The sequence below is a fragment of the Thamnophis sirtalis genome, unplaced genomic scaffold (assembly GCF_051295495.1).
Source record: "Thamnophis sirtalis isolate CommonGarterSnake01/CBP01778 unplaced genomic scaffold, rThaSir2_p1.2 scaffold_4, whole genome shotgun sequence".
Lineage (NCBI taxonomy): Eukaryota > Metazoa > Chordata > Lepidosauria > Squamata > Natricidae > Thamnophis > Thamnophis sirtalis.
In genome coordinates, this window is record NW_028261384.1 from 13,830,764 (window position 1) to 13,847,073 (window position 16,310).

General features: G+C 35.9%; 1 protein-coding gene across 4 annotated transcripts in view; it reads left to right on the top strand.

Moving 5' to 3' along the window:
• ZMYND11 (zinc finger MYND-type containing 11) overlaps positions 1-16,310 on the top strand; it is a 111,271-nt gene that overhangs the window by 8,072 nt on the left and 86,889 nt on the right. The window lies entirely within an intron of this gene.

Consider the following 16,310-nt stretch of genomic DNA (forward strand, 5'->3'; position numbering starts at 1 on the left):
CATTTAAAACATGCTGAACCATCAAAGAAATGATTACTTATTTGCTGTGAAATGGGGTGCCTGATGGCTTGCAGTCTTACTATACTGTCAAATATTTTACATTTGAAATAATAAGCTCTACTTTTTAATGAGCTATCGCTTTGTAATTTGCATAGGCATACACCCAATTGCTTATCATTGTTAGTACTGGCTGACTATCTTAGGTTTTATTTGCAAATTATGTTTCTGTTTTCATTGTTGCACAGAAATTTAATTGCTCACTGCTGTTGTTATGTATTGGAAAATAGGTGGCTCCCCCCCCCATTAATTAAAAGCAGTATTCTAAGATAAATCTATTGCAATGCAACCTAACTCTGTAGAATAATCATAGCATTTCTTTGAAGGCAATCTTGATCATTCTTATAATGTTACTTGTTACAGTTTTGTGCATTAGAATTTCGTCATTTAATGAATGTTTGGAATGATAGTTAATTTTATTGGTTGCTAATTAGAATGGCTATATATTATCTAAACAAGCTCAGTAGAGCAGTTTGGTCTCTTTGCTGCTAGAAGGTTTAGTGAATTGTATATATTGACCATCCTGATTTCTAAAAAAGTGAATTGCTACAACAAAAGTAGAAGAATTGGAAATGTGTTTATGGACTGGAAAAATACGATGCATTCCTTATTCCTTAGCAGGGACTTTCGCTTTACTATTGCATTATTTAATGGTTTATTTAATTGGATTTGTACCCCGCCCTTTTGCATTGGTGAACACATAGCAAAAACGTCAGGAACAATACAAGTGTGTTTTACTTGCCAGAGAAATGCTATGCAATGCTAATATGTAATCGGTAGGTATATTAAGAGCCAGCTTCTGAAGTCTGGGTGGTCAGATTTTTCTGACTTGGATCGTGTGTTAATGCTAAATATGCTGTCTGGTAACCTTGATGTTAAGGATACTCACAGAAAAAGGTTGCTGTAAATTATATGTTTAATGATAAGAACAATTTGTTTAACAGATTCTTGGATCTCTTGCCTCCTTATTATCAGTACTTCCGTGCATTTCAAACAGTCTCCCACAAAGTGAAAATTAGGTCCAGCTTTTTCATTCTTCTAATTTTGACTTCAACTAAAAAGGCTAGTGATAAAACCTGGACCTGGCTTTATTTCTGGAATACTGGAAATGAACTTTACTGTTCACTTCTACAAATTACTCTTTTTATTGTCTTGGTTTCATTAACATTGCTGTTAAATAACAGTTGATTTAATCCAATTGTTTTGCCTTATAAAATTATCAGTAATAAAATATTTTAGCATTCCTCAATCATTTTTAAATTTGAAGCTTTTGATTGAGAGTGAAATTGTAAATTGGAACTTAATTTCAGTCATTGCTTTAAAACAAATTCTTTTATTCAAGTTTTATTCCTTTTATCAGTCAAATTGCCTGGACAGTTTACATTTGGCAACAGTGTAAGTAAAATTGCCAAAATTTGAATATATTAAAACAATGATCAGTAAAAAGTGGCAAAAATGTGAGGCACAAATAAGCCATAGCGGCATGGTTTCACATGCTGCCTGCACCCGGTGGATGGGGTTTTGCTTGTTTGCACCAAGGTTGAGTTCTGGCAGACAGTACTGCCAGTTTGCTAGTGGGCACGCTGTGCACGCATGCACAGTACAATAAAAATTGTACTGCGCATGCGCAGAAGCTAAAAACAAAATGTCGGGGCCATAGGCACCACCTGAAGAACTGGTTCGGGGGTGTGGCAGGCCTGGGTCGCTGCGGGTTCCAGCGACCAAGACCACCAAATCATTACTGGTTCTGCCGAACTGGTGGGAACCCACCACTGGCTTGTGCTTCCTGGTTTCTGGCATGCCGAGGATTGATGCCATTCCACAGACTTGGATTTTGAGACCCCTGTATTAGAATAAACATTTTACCCACAGAAATCTTTAATATTCTTCCATTTCATGTTTTATAGTGTTCCTTGTATATTCATGCAAATACTCTTCCCAATTTAATCTTAACTACTTGTGATGTGTATAATTTCATGGAAAATTCCCCTGGGTTTATAAAATCCATTTCTTTTCAAGGCACTGCTTGCTTAATAATCTTCAGATTTTGTTTAAGAAAATGTATGATATAAGTTATTAGAGAAATGTGGTTGGGAAAAAAAACCCATTCATTAAGGAACACCACTTTCAATCTTGTGGATTCTAAGAAGCATGATGTTTAGAGTCAGTTGATCAAATGTCAAGAAAATACAAATATTCCATTATTTGTATCACGTTTTTGAAAGCATGTTGCCATTATATTTACATCTCATTTCTATTATGAAGTTTGCAAGTTTGAATTGTAACACTTTTCAATCTCCTAAAGAGATTGAAAGTAGTAGTAGTAGTTCTTAAACATTTTTCTCTCTAGACATTTTCCATTTTTAAAAACTTTGGAGACTCCAAAAATAGCTTTGCATGGGTTATATTTATCAGTAAAGGTAGTCCTTGTTGAATAACTACTTGTTTAGCAACTGCTCAGTTACAGTGGTGCTGAATGATGGGGATTTACAACTATCTTCATAGTTGCATGAATCCCTGTGTCACATGATTGCGATATGGGTGTTTAGCAACCACTGGTGTTATGACAATAGCAATAGCACTTAGACTTATATACCGCTTCATAGCCTTCTAAGCGGTTTATAGAACCAGCATATTGCCCCCAACAATCTGGGTCCTCATTTTACCCACCTTAGAAGAATGGAAGGCTGAGTCAACCTCAAACCAGTCAGGATTGAACTCCTGGCTGTGGGGAGAGTCAGCCTGCAACCTTGCATTTTAACCCCTGCACTAGCATGGCTCCCACAGTCATGTGATCATGTAACATCCCACAGCCACAAGATCACAATTTATAGCCTTCACAAACAATGTCAATGCCTGCAGAAGATTACAAATGAAGCTCAGATAACGCAGGGCACTGCAACGGCACAGGATTCTCTTAATGAGAGCAACTGGGAACTGTCGCAATTTCCGTCATAGGTAGGCGCGATCATTTATGTGATTTACAACAGCGTCACTTAGCAACAGATTTGCCAGTCCCAATTACCACTATTAAGCAAGGATTACCTGTATTTACCATCTTAAAAATTAAAATTGACACGTTTGCTGCTCTTATCCCTTCTCACAGTTTGAGAGACTTGCACAATTGTATTATTTTTCAGTGTGGGCTGGCAAGTATTTTAGATTTTGTATCCATGAGAAGTCTTGGAGGACCCCAGGGCCACACTTAGAAAATTCTGTCCTAGAGCATTCGTGATATTTATCCAATCATCTTTTCTACTCTGCATTTGAAAAAAAAACCTGATTTCTTCAGTGATATAGAGATGAGGTGAATGTTGCCCTTTCAGCTGCTGGTTTATGAAGGTTTTTGAACAGGACTCGCAGCAAATGAAGAACAGGTATCATTCTTTTTATCCATATAATTGTGTAATTATGGAACTGATACTAATAATGTAATGGGTCTACTTTAGTGCAGTGAGAAGAATGCTGTAGTTTGATTTATTAAAAAGATATAATCTAATGCAGGGAAAGCAGCCTTATACCGATAGTTACAAGAAGTACAACCTCTGGCCAGAATTAAGAAATGTAATAGCAATGTGGTTATAAAGCACAACATCATGTGACCATTCCAACTTAGCAATTCCAGTTTCTATCATTCGCTGAATCCTGTATGATTGCATCATCTCATAGTCATGTGACTATCTGCCAGCAATTCCACTTTCTCTCATTAACTGAACCAGTGATGGGTTCCAGCTCCCGTTGCAACTGGTACGCTGTGCACTGGGCTGGGCATCCTCGTCGGGCAAATGCACTGCATGCACATGCCACTGCCCTGCGACACCCAGCTGCTCAGCGGAGGTCACGCAAGTGCTGTGCGCGTGTGCGCAAACGGTCCGGTTGCTTCAAAAACAGGTAAGGAACACGGGCGGGTGGGCCAAACAAGCTATCGTACCAGTATGGTGGCTGCTGCTCCTGGCTAATACTGGTACGGCTGTACCTGCCCCTACCACCCGGAGCCTACCACTGTTCTGAACCATATGTACATCTTACAGACTTGTGATTGCCGTTTGCAACCACTTTCTTGCTTTCAAATTGCTTTTGCTGAGAATGAAGTTTGCATATGGTGACCATGTGACTATGGTTGCAACATCATAATTGCACCCACCTTGCAATAATATGACTATCACCACATCAAGGAACTATTGTAAATATCCATCATTTAAGCACCATCGTAAGTTTGAATGGTCCCTGAATAAATGTGACAGTATATACTTTACAAATAAATTTATACAGAGATAGTCCTTGACTTAAGACCATTAATTGGTTGACCATTCGCAGTTATGGTGGTGCTGGAAAATGTGACGTACACCTAGTCCTCATGCTAATAACTGTTGCAGCAATACATGATCAAGATTCAGATGCTTGACAATTGGTATGTCTTTAATGATGGCTGCAGCATCCTAGGATCATGGGATTGCCATTGGTGACCTGACAAAATTAATGATGGACGCTGGAGTCGCTTAACAACTCACAAAAGGTCATAAAATTGAGCATGGCTACTTTAACAACTTGTTGAGTGATAGAAGCTACGATTCCAATTATGGTTGTAAGTTAAGGACTATATGTAAATAATAAAGACAAACAGTTCAAAGTGATTTGAAAATTGGTTACATTTTGTATTGGCATTGAATAGACAGTATATATCAATATATGTCTTGCTTAGGAGCTGCGGTGGTGCAATGTTTCGAACACAGTATTTCAGGCTACTTCTGGTGACTGCCAGCTGCCTGCAATTTGGTAGTTCAAATCTCACCAGGCTCAGGGTTGACTCAGCCTTCCATCCTTCTGAGGTCAGTAAAATGAGAACCCAGACTGGTGGGGGCAATAGGCTGACTCTGTAAACCACTTAGAGAGGGCTGTAAAGCACTGAAGCGGTATATAAGTGCTATTGCTATCGCTATTGTTCTGCTTGCTTAGCATCATACAGATGTCACAATAATCACGCACATATTATCTCGTGATTTTGGAGTTCTGAAGCTAAGATTAGGACAAGAAGCTAAGGTTAGTAATGAATATGTTTAATATTAATATATCTATCATGGTAAAACAGCAAACTTGGATATATGTATAAAATTGTTCAATGACTAAATAAGTCTCTTTGCTGTGATTAATGTTGTTATGGCACACAAACAATGATGAATCTTTTAATACTATGATGTCTGAAGTGTACAGTTTTATTCCCTTCATGTTTCTTTCATCCACTTTGACCCCTTATATTTGCCTTTGAGATAAATGAAGCTTAATATGCATATCTAAGACAATTACAATACTATTTCGTAGTGAGCAATGAATTGATCCAAGTGTTGGTTATAGTGGGGAATTTAATTTTTAGTATGTCATATGAAGTGCTTTAGACAAGGGATATTCCAAAAATATTTCATGATAATGGTTTAATGAGCATGGACTTGGGTAGTGCTAAGTTTCACAAAATTATGTTCAAAAGGGCTTATTTATAGCCCTCTTGAAGGGATGTAGGATTTATTATTGAAGAAGATGAGGCATTGTTTGACTAATTGTAAAAATGAAAGTTAAATCTTGGAAAAAAGAACTGTTATATGTATTCCTTGCCTTTGAACAGCCATGACAGTTTAAGATGAAATTGCTAGCAGCCCTTAACTTATGACCATTCGTTTAGTAACTGTTCAAATGCATGTTAACATTGAAAATGTGATTTATGACTATATGGGTAGTCCTTCTATGTGCAACTGTTGCAGCATCCCCATGATCTTCCCAGCTGTCTGGGAAGCCAAATTCTCTTAATGACCATGTGATTGTGGCAAAACTTGTAAAATCGGCTTGTGACTCACTGCCCTTGCTTAGCAACAGAAGGTCTGATCCTAACTGGTAATAAATTAAGGATTACCTATATTCTTTTAGAGGGTCACGGTGACTCAGTGCCTAAGACGCTGAGCTTGTCAATCAGGTCAGCAGTTCGAATCCCTAGCGCCGCATAACGGAGTGAGCTCCCATTACTTGTCCCAGCTTCTGCCAACCCAGCAGTTCTAAAGCATGTAAAAATGCTAAAAATGCAAGTAGAAAAATAGGAACCACCTTTGGTGGGAAGGTACCAGTGTTCTTTACGCCTTCAGTTTTTAGTCATGCCAGCCACATGACCTGTCTTCAGACAGCGCTGGCTCTTCAGCTTTAAAACAGATGAGCCATGCCTCCTAGAGTCGGGAACGACTAGCACATATGTGCAAGAAGGGGAACCTTTATCTTTTTATATTGTTTTAACATGGCTGCATCCTCTTGAATACTTCTCTGGGAGTTGTTGGTTGATACGTTTTAGAAGAAAAAATTGGGTTGTGAGCTGGAAGTGGCAGATTAGGATCTACAAAAACAGGATTCATTTATTCAAGAAAGCTTGCCAGGTTGGGGAATTCTGGGAGTTGAAGTCCACACACCTTCTTAAAGTGCCACAGTTGAGAAATATGGCTATACTGTAGGAAAAAAAATGTAAGAAGATTTTAATTTTATTTTTATGCATAAAATAATCAGAATCTTTGCTCAAAAGGTTCGTTTAAAGACCAAAGTTACGTGACTTCAAAAAGTGGCATGATCATTTTTCACCCTTGCAGCATGCCCACAGGCATGTGATCAAAATTCAGGTGTTTGGCAACTGACTCATATTTATGAAGACTGCAGTGATTGCCTTTTGTGAACTTCTGATAAGCAAAGTCAATGGGAAGATAGATTCACTTAACAACCAGTTTACTGACTTAACAACTGTAGTGATTCACTTAACAACTTTTGCAAGAAATGTCGTAAAATAGAACAAAACTCACTTAACAAATTTTGTCTCACAAATTTTGGATTCAATTGTGATCGTAAGGCGAGAACTATCTGTATTCTTCTGAGAGGAAATAAAGAAATTCTGAGGGAGGACCAGGAATTTTCTAAGCCCAAAGCATGTCAATTACTACTAGACTCTAATGTAATTACTACTAGCCTCTAAACTAAAATATATGGGGGATTTTATTGTAATTCGCTGTAGTTCAGAAAACATTTTTATTTGTCAGTGACTAATGAATAATGAAAACAGAAAGCCTTATTCCCTCCTGAATTAGGCTCCTAAATTGAAAAATAATTAAGATTAAATTCATGAAAATAGGTATGTAATCGCAAGAGCAATTTAGCAATAGCCCAGATTCCACTAATATGTAAAATGATTCCTGTTAGTATATTTTGTACAACATACAGAGTTTGTCTTGTCTTGACAGAGTTTCTTTTGTCTACTGTTCATTTTAATTATTTTTTACTGCCCAAAACAGTCTGGAGGGGAATGGCCTTAAATCTAATAGATAAATACAAATCAGAATAATATGTTTGCTGTAGTACAGGGGTACCAAACGGCCCAGATGTGGCCCACAGGATGCTTGGATCCGGCCCGCAGGACCAGCCTGGAAACAGCAAAGGACCGGCCCATGGTGCCTCTGCTAGTGAAAATGGAGCTAGGGTGGGGACGGGGAACGACCGCACATGCCCCCTGGCTCCATTTTTGCTGGCAGAGGGCTATCAAAGCAAAAGGAGAAATGTTTCCCTGTTTGCATTTGAGCATGCAAGAAGGGACAAACAAAGAAAAAGAAGGAAAGATTGGAAGAGAGCAAGGAAGGAAAAAGAAGGAAAGGGGAAGGAAGAAGAAAGAAGAATGAAGAGGGAGGGAAGGAAGGAAGGAGTTAGATTATAATGAAGGAAGTCCTGCCTTAGCTCTTGGCCACCACAAGTGCCCCTGACAGGAGTCTCATGTCATGCCCACCATGCCCATACCCACCCCTGGCCATGGCCTCTGGCCACGCCCCCTGACCCTCTGAGGCCAAACACAACCCTGATGCGGCCCTCTATGAAATTGAGTTTGACATATAGTAAGTCAAGTATCTTATTTCTCAAAAGTAGAACTAAAACCCATAATTTAGAAGTTATATTATTAGTTGGAAATTAAAAAAATAAAGACAAATAATAATGAATAAGAAACTTAGTGATTAAAGATTTAATAAGTAATAGTCTAGAATGGGAGTCTCGAGATATTTCCTTCAATTGTTGATGCAACACTTCAATATTCATCAGGAAAAAATTATCAAATTAGAGGGCCTCAAATTAGATGATGATCTCTTGGAGATGCTGATCAACTTTTTGTTTGAAAGAAATCTGATCAACACTGGCAAAACCGGCTCCAGTTTTGGTTGGACAAACCCACACCAGGCACTTACAAACAAAGCTAGTAGCAGAGGCCCAAATGAGTATTGGGAATTGTTAAACTTGTAGGGCTAGTCAACTGCCTACTACAGCTGTGGTTTTCCACTAGCAGGTGACTTCCAGAGTGTAGTAATATAAACTTTGAAAGCGTCTGTAGAGATGTGCATGTGTTAATGGAATTCCAATATTTTTATATGTAATCTTAGATTTCTAGTCCTTCAAAATTGAACATTTTTATTAGGTAGTAACAGAAAAACTAAAAAATGATGAATATATTAAAAGTTTTAATAAATGTTTATGGAAGATATGCTGAAAGTTATATCTTTTAGTAAGCTAATTTTTATGCTTGTGTCCAGAGGAAATCATTTATTTGAAGGTGGGTGTCACAGAGTTCGGAAGCCATATTTGGCAAACAAAACAAATAGGAAAAAAAAATTCTCATTGTTTTCTGTAATTTTTCCTGTTGCTTTTGTTGTGTCAGACTGAAGAGTTTCCTAAAATAAGCAAAATTAGACCAGGCTATATGTGAATGTTGGTTGATCAGTTTTCCATGATAAAGTTGAAATGAAAACTTTTAATTTGACTTTTACAGAATTTACTAAAAAGTGTATTGGTAGGTATTGAGAAAAAGATCTTTAACAGAAGATGAAGGAAACATTCAAAGGAGCAATCTATTATTATTAACCAGGATAATCCACATACTAAAGTTAACTTTTCATTGAATGTCATTGGCAGGATAGATAACAAAAGAAGTCAGTTTTTTTTATATTGTATGTGCATGGAACTCTAACATTATAGCGCCAATAGCTGCGGTGGCGCAGGGTCAGACTGCAATACCGCAGGCTAGTTCTGCTGAATCACTGGCTGCCAGCAGCTTGGCAGATTGAATCTCACCAGGCTCAAAGTTGACTCAGTATCCATCCTTCGATAAAATAAGAACCCAGATTTTTGGGGGCAATATGCTGCTTCTAAACTGCTTAGAGAGGGCTGTAAAAACATTGTGAAGCAGTATATAAGTCTAAGTGCTATTACTAAGTGCTATTATCAGATGATTTGATAGATAGTAAAACTTCAAATTATTTTGAAGTGTATTTTCAAATGTATTGCCCGTTGTTTTCTATAGCTATTTGGATTATTGAGTTCTTCAACTAGCTGACAGTAATAATGTCACCTTATTTCTCACAATGAAGTGTTCGTCATGTATATTAAACACTGAGTGTCAGAAATTATGTTATCTCACAATTTTTGACTTTTGACCAAATTCTTCATTTATCCAGAAAAGCAAGCAAATGCAATATATTTTACAATTGGAGAAAATGTATTCATTTTTGTCCAAATAATACATTGAAATCAGAGCTTTAATATGATGTTTGATATTAATTAAATTTTCATTTTAAATTAATGCATGAAACTAAATGCAATATAATTTTAAACAAGATCTACTCTACTCTTACCAAGAAATTATACCCATTGTATATTGAACACTATAATTCTATTTTATAAGACTAGTTTGCACAGGAATACAGCATATGCACTTTCTGGTTCTTACTTAAATTTATATCAACATAGACACTTCTTAGTGATGGTCTTTAAGATAAAAGGTAAAAGTTCCCCTCACACATATGTGCTAGTCATTCCCGACTCTAGGGGGCAGTGCTCATCTCCTTTTCAAAGTCAAAGAGCCAGCGTTGTCCAAAGACCTCTCCGTGGCTGGCATCACTAAACACCAAAGTCGCATGGAACGCTGTTACCGTCCCACCAAAGGTGGTTCCTATTTTTCTACTTGCATTTTTACATGCTTTCAAACTGCTAGGTTGGTAGAAGCTTGGACAAGTAACGGGAGCTCACTCAGTTATGTGGCACTAGGGATTTTAACCACACAGTTTGCACAGGAATAAAGCATGTGCACTTTCTAGTTCTTATTGAATTTATATCAACATAGACACTTCTTAGTGATGGTCTTTAAATAATAATAAAAACAACAACAACAACAACATTTATTACAATATTATAACAAGGCAGAGACCACACAGCCACAATGTGAGAGTTTAACAATGCTGCTGCATCTTGATTCTGTGGCTTAAGATCGGAAACAGTGGCTTTGTCCTGTTTTCAATCACACTAGGCAAAAAAGTATTTATACCGCACTCTCAGTTCTATCTTCAGTGTCACCTTTTCAGAATCCTCCCATCTGTCCATTGACCTCAACTGTTTGCCAAGGAACCAATAAATATTCATTTATTTATTCAGAATATTTACAGCCTGTTGCCTTATGCCTGAGCACATAACCAAACCGTAAGAAAAATGTTAAATCAGAGAAGGATGAAACAGAAACAAACAAACAAACAAAAGCATCCCTTAAGTAAGAAGTCATTAGGGGGAAGATATATATATATATCTTATAAAATATATAAAAATTTCAGGCTCTTACAAGCCAGCAAATGTGATGGGAAAGAAAGCAGCAAAAGGAGAAGAAGGTGCTCACTCAGAAGAGAGTCCTAGATTATGGTCCCATATCAATGAGAAGATCTTACTCTGATTGACTTCTCTTTTCATTAGAGGATTTCAAACATTTGAAGGAGCAGCCATCTTTTCAGAATCGCAGCCTCATCTTGAGATGGGATTTATGGCAGCAGCTCGGTTCTTGCTTTGTTTCTGCAAGACTCACATCAGCTTTGTGGCATTACAAGACAGAAAGCATAGGGAATCAACTTTGATTGCCATTCTCTTCCCACGGATTAATCTTGTAAATCGATTGTGGGGAGGACACTTTGCCCTGCATTAATTTGAAAGTATTAAAAATTGCTCAAATGCAGATTGTCTTTAACTGAATGCATCTTGCTGCACTTAAAAATTTCATATGAGTATTAGCTAATTAATTATATTTTTATGCACTCAGCCATAAATTAATCATGTCTCACTCTATTGACTGAAATAATAACAATCTAAATACACTTTTAGCTTTGTATCTAATTTGCACTGATGGAAACATAATTAGTTTTTTTAAAATAATGTTCATTATTTTTGTCACTATGGTTTAAAAAATTAAAACAAATTAATTTTGATATTTCACTCAATAGAAATTAGTCTTAATATTTATAGTGGCAAATACTGTGCTGGATGAATGATCATAAACTAGGGCTACTGATTTACTGCTTTTTGTTTAACAACCTTGACAATACAAGTAGGGATTTTTAAATTTTAAATCATGCATGTCTTTTCTGCACACCTGCTGTATTTACACAATAGCTGCAATTCGCATTTTTTATTGTCTGATTCTGAAGATGTAAAGATAAATCTCTAAAACAGCAGCATTTTGCAATTCTGATACCTAATGAATTGATGACAGATATTTTTATGTAACGCTTTGAAAGCTCACTCCTATTCATATGTAATTATGGGAAGCATTGTAACAAATCACTGCACTTTTGAAAGATCTCACAAGAACAGGAATGTCAGTTGCAGTGATCTGGCTAAAATCCAGAATCAGTAATTAGGTTGTGCTATTCTAAATTCCTCTTTCTGCAGCTTCAGTTGAGTATTATGCCTATTATTTATTTACAGAGAAACCACATATGAATATTGGCCATTTGCAGCACACTGTTATTTGCTGTGCATTACAAAAAAATTTCCTTTCCTCAAATGTGGTGCACAAAATAAATATTAAAATGGGACACACCTGATAGCTGACAAGGTGGACTTTAGATTAAAGAGAGGAAGAAGATAGTGGAGGGTATACATTGCACTTGGTACTATTATAAAATGGAGAAAGAATATGAAATGTCGAAGTTACAAATGTTTTAAATAAAAATTAAATGAAAAAAGATGGCACAGATCTACTTCTATGGGATTTGCAAACAAGAATTATGAAAGCATTATGCAACCCCTCCCCCTCAATCTGATTTAACAAATGAAAGAAAATAGTAAAGTACATGACAGTAAATTTAGATTATTCTAGAGAACAGACAGGAAGTAACTTGCAGAGAGATAATTTTCTATTTCCCTGTTCCTTTCTGTTTGTTTATCAGAGCCCACATTATGTTCATCTCATTGAATAGTGTATATTTGATATATTCAAGGCCTATTCTAGCTGGACTTGTGTTATGTTGATGTTTAATCATTTTATTTGAAAAACACTATGTAGGATTTGAATCCTAAAAGTATATATGTAAATAATTCTGATGAACAGTAAGTGGAGAGGCCTTGTGTCATCTTGGTTATCCTCTGAAGAGCAATTTGGTCCAATTTCAAATTAAAAATAAAGAACCAAGAAAGAGTCTGGGGACTTTGATGTTGTCTTTCAAAACATGAATATTTGAAAAGCAAGTTTAGAGGTCAATTGGTTAAAGTAAACTTGAATTTTATTTCTCTTTTTAGAATATTTATTTAAATTTTGAAAGAGTATATACATTTAGTTAGTACTTGTAATCTATTTTATTGATATGTAAATAGCTGTGGTAAATCAGTATATGCTTCGACTTCCCACTGATAGGTTTTCACTATGGTATTTAATGATTACTTTTCTCTTTTTTTAAAAAAATATTAAGAGAATGCATAATTTAGTAAGTCTTATATACATCTCTAATTGGACCGTCAGCATACATATATAAATAAAAAAGTATATTGAACTTTCTACTCAGATCACCATTAGTTCCCCCAAATTTGCAGGAAAACATATTTTCCAATCTAGTTTCTTAAGGTGCTAAAGAGTAAAATTGTAGGGTTTCTGTTTGCAAAATACATTGATTATTCCCTATAATCCTAGCCTGAAGCCTCGTAGCTTTCATTATATGATTCTGTCATTTGTTTTACTTTTTTTTTAACTAAAAACACTAAAAGCAGAAGGTTTTCTTTAAAAAAAATCAAGTATTCTGTAGATAATAAAAAGATTAGAAAGAAAATGTAATTGTATTAAGTTGCTTTCTTATTAAAAAGTTCTTTTTCTGAAAATATTCTCTGCTGTGGTCTATGTGCATTTATACACTTGGTTAATGATAGTAGTTTGATCTACCATGGTAGAGTACGAACAAGGATACATGCTTTGCGTGTGCATCAACAAGATGAAAGGTCTAATTAAATGGGTGTTGCATGCATGTGAATGCGATTTAAGCAGTCCCAGATCTGTACATGGCAATCAAATGCTGGCAGAGAAAAACCCATTTCTTTTTAGAGGCTGGATTGCAGGCTCCACTTCAGAATCTATTGTACTGAAATCCTTAATATTAAGAACAACATTGTGTTGTGTACGTTCCACAATCAGGAATACAGTAAAAACTCAAAGCCATATAAATCTGGATAAGAGGAATGTTATGTTTATTTTGCTTTAAATAAGCAGATTGAAGCTGCAAATGAAAATACATCCGGTGGTGGTAATATCAGCTTTGTTTTATTGTGAGTGCTGTTTTCCAAGTTGATGTGAATGCAAATAGAGCTGCCATTCTATGCTTGCTTAATATAGAGTAGATTTTTATCATATAAAAACATTTGTTATCTAAAGAGGGTATCTTTTTGTAGTCTAAATGCCCAACTGGTCAAGATCAGGTTTATGGAGATTCTCAGTTATTCAGGTCATGGTTGTCCAAAAGGTGCTCTTTTTCAAGAGGCAGGTAGACTTTTTGGTTTTTCGTTGAAGACGTTTCGCTTGTAATCCAAGAAGCTTCTTCATGTCTGAGCTGAAGAAGCTTCTTGGATGAGAAGCAAAACATCCTCTTGAAAAAAAGCAACTTTGGGTCAAGATTAGGTTGTTTCACAAGTGGTTGTCACTTGCTTCCTTATATCTTAAATTAAGATAATGGATAATAAATACTTTGATTTAAGATCCTATATATGTCCGTAAGTTTGAGTTGTTTGTAGAAATAATAAAGGTGGGATACAAGTAAATAAATTTATCAGATATGAGTATTTTTTTTAGTAATTTGCAAAGAGTATGTCTGTTCTATCTTTAAAACTTGCAAGAAATAAAACACCATTAAATTCATTTTAGTTCTTCCTACTGCCATATATCAATTTACAGTGGCCTTTATATTTTGACTTGACGCATGTCTAAAATATGGGACTGGGATGATGGCCTACTGGTGAAGATTCTCATTTCTTACTTGGAAAGTTGAGAGTTCAGTCCTAGCTAGTGGCAGATGCTTCTCCCTCAGGGCACAAAAACCTTTGTAATGTCAGGAAGGACATCCAACCAGTAAATGTTCAATCTAGTCACTCTGACTTTATCCTGAATTAAGGGATTACAGGATCGTAAAAAGGGAGGGTTGTTTCATGTTTAAAATAGGGGTTGCATGCATATCAATATAAATCTTAATCTATTCCATTTATAAGACATTCTACTGAAAATAATGTCACTGTTAAAAACTATATTCTTAGTAAGTCAAGGGTAGCACACAATAACTAAATGAGTATTTACAGAATTTTAATAAAATACTTTTAAAGACTTCTACAGGAAAAATAAAGCATCTGCAATTGAGAATCTATGGAAATAATTTGCTACAATTATTGCATACCAATGTTATCTAGCCAACTTAGATTGATAAAAATAGTAATTTCAGTTTTCTAACTACATATAAAAGAAATGTGCATGGATAGAGAGCTGTTTGTAGCTAATAATGCAATTATATTGTAATAAATATCAGAGCAGGGAAATCCAAATTAAAATAGCTGATCCATGAAATTGGGTCAATTATTGGGTAGGTTTTTTTTAATAAAAAAAACCATGGTTTGTTGAATAAGCCATTGTGTTCTTAAATCACACTAACAATAAACCATATTCTAAAATCCATAATTGCTGTGTAAGCATCTGAATCTTGTCTAATTTGCCTTACTAAGTTACTGCAAGGATAAAATAAGTGGCATAAGAACATAGCAGCCATTTTGAATTTCTTGTGGTAAGCAGGAAGTAAAAATAAGATGAAGAAATATATTGTTAGTAGACTTATCTATAATAGGGTCTGAATTTCTTGAATTCTTGAAACACTGTTGAAATCCAAACTGCAATGTGTGATGGTTGCATGTAGTTAGCATTTTAAAACATTATTTATACTGGCCCGGTATAAATAATATATTAGGCTGAGTGGCCAGGAAAAAGTGTCTCATCTCTCTAGACCTCAGCTACAGAGAAGAAAGTCCAGTGTGTTGAGGCACTATTTTTACTGTGTCTCAGTGAGCAAAATATAAAACTCCATCAAAGCAGAAGGAACATCATGCACAGAAGGCCTCATGGTGCTGTCAGGCACAATAACCAAAATGACAGCATGAGCTGATCGAGGTTATTTCTTTATTGCTGCATGCCTAGTTACAAGAATCCTGCATAACTGACTTTCATTTTCTTGGGAAATGCCAGATAGAGGTTTCAAGGATTCTGGGTGAGATAAGATTTGCATCGCTTCCTGTGTGCAAGGACTCTAAGCTTGCCTTCCTTTTCACTCTTCCTCCCATTCCAGCTGAACATTTGACCATATCTGCATGTATTGTAGCCTCTATGTGTTTATTACAACTGGTAATATAATAATGAGATTTGGGGAATATATTTTTTCTGTATTATTTCACCACTATACTGCCTACTTGTTAAATCATCTAAAATTGGGTTATTGTAATATTATTTATAAAATCATGATGGCATATTTGAAACAATTTATATCTGATTTTCTACTCTGATGAACACTCAAGGCACCTACTAAAATTTAAACAAAAGAAGAGATACTTTAAAATACAAATTTTAAAAACCTAAACTCATCAGAACAATTTTAACTTGTGTATTTATATGCTACATTTGTTAATTATGTGCCACTAAATTGCTTTTGACTGCAAGTGATCAGATAGATGTTCTGCAAAGTGATCTATCCCTTAACCCAGGGATCTCAAACTGGCGGCCCGCAGGCCAGGTGCATCATGTGCAGGCCACCCCACCCCAGCTCTGAGAGGGGGAAAATGTCACAATATGTCACTTGATGTCAACATGACATGGCAAGTTTGACACCCATGCAGTATCATATCTCTGGGTTCTTCTAAAAGATTGTTGA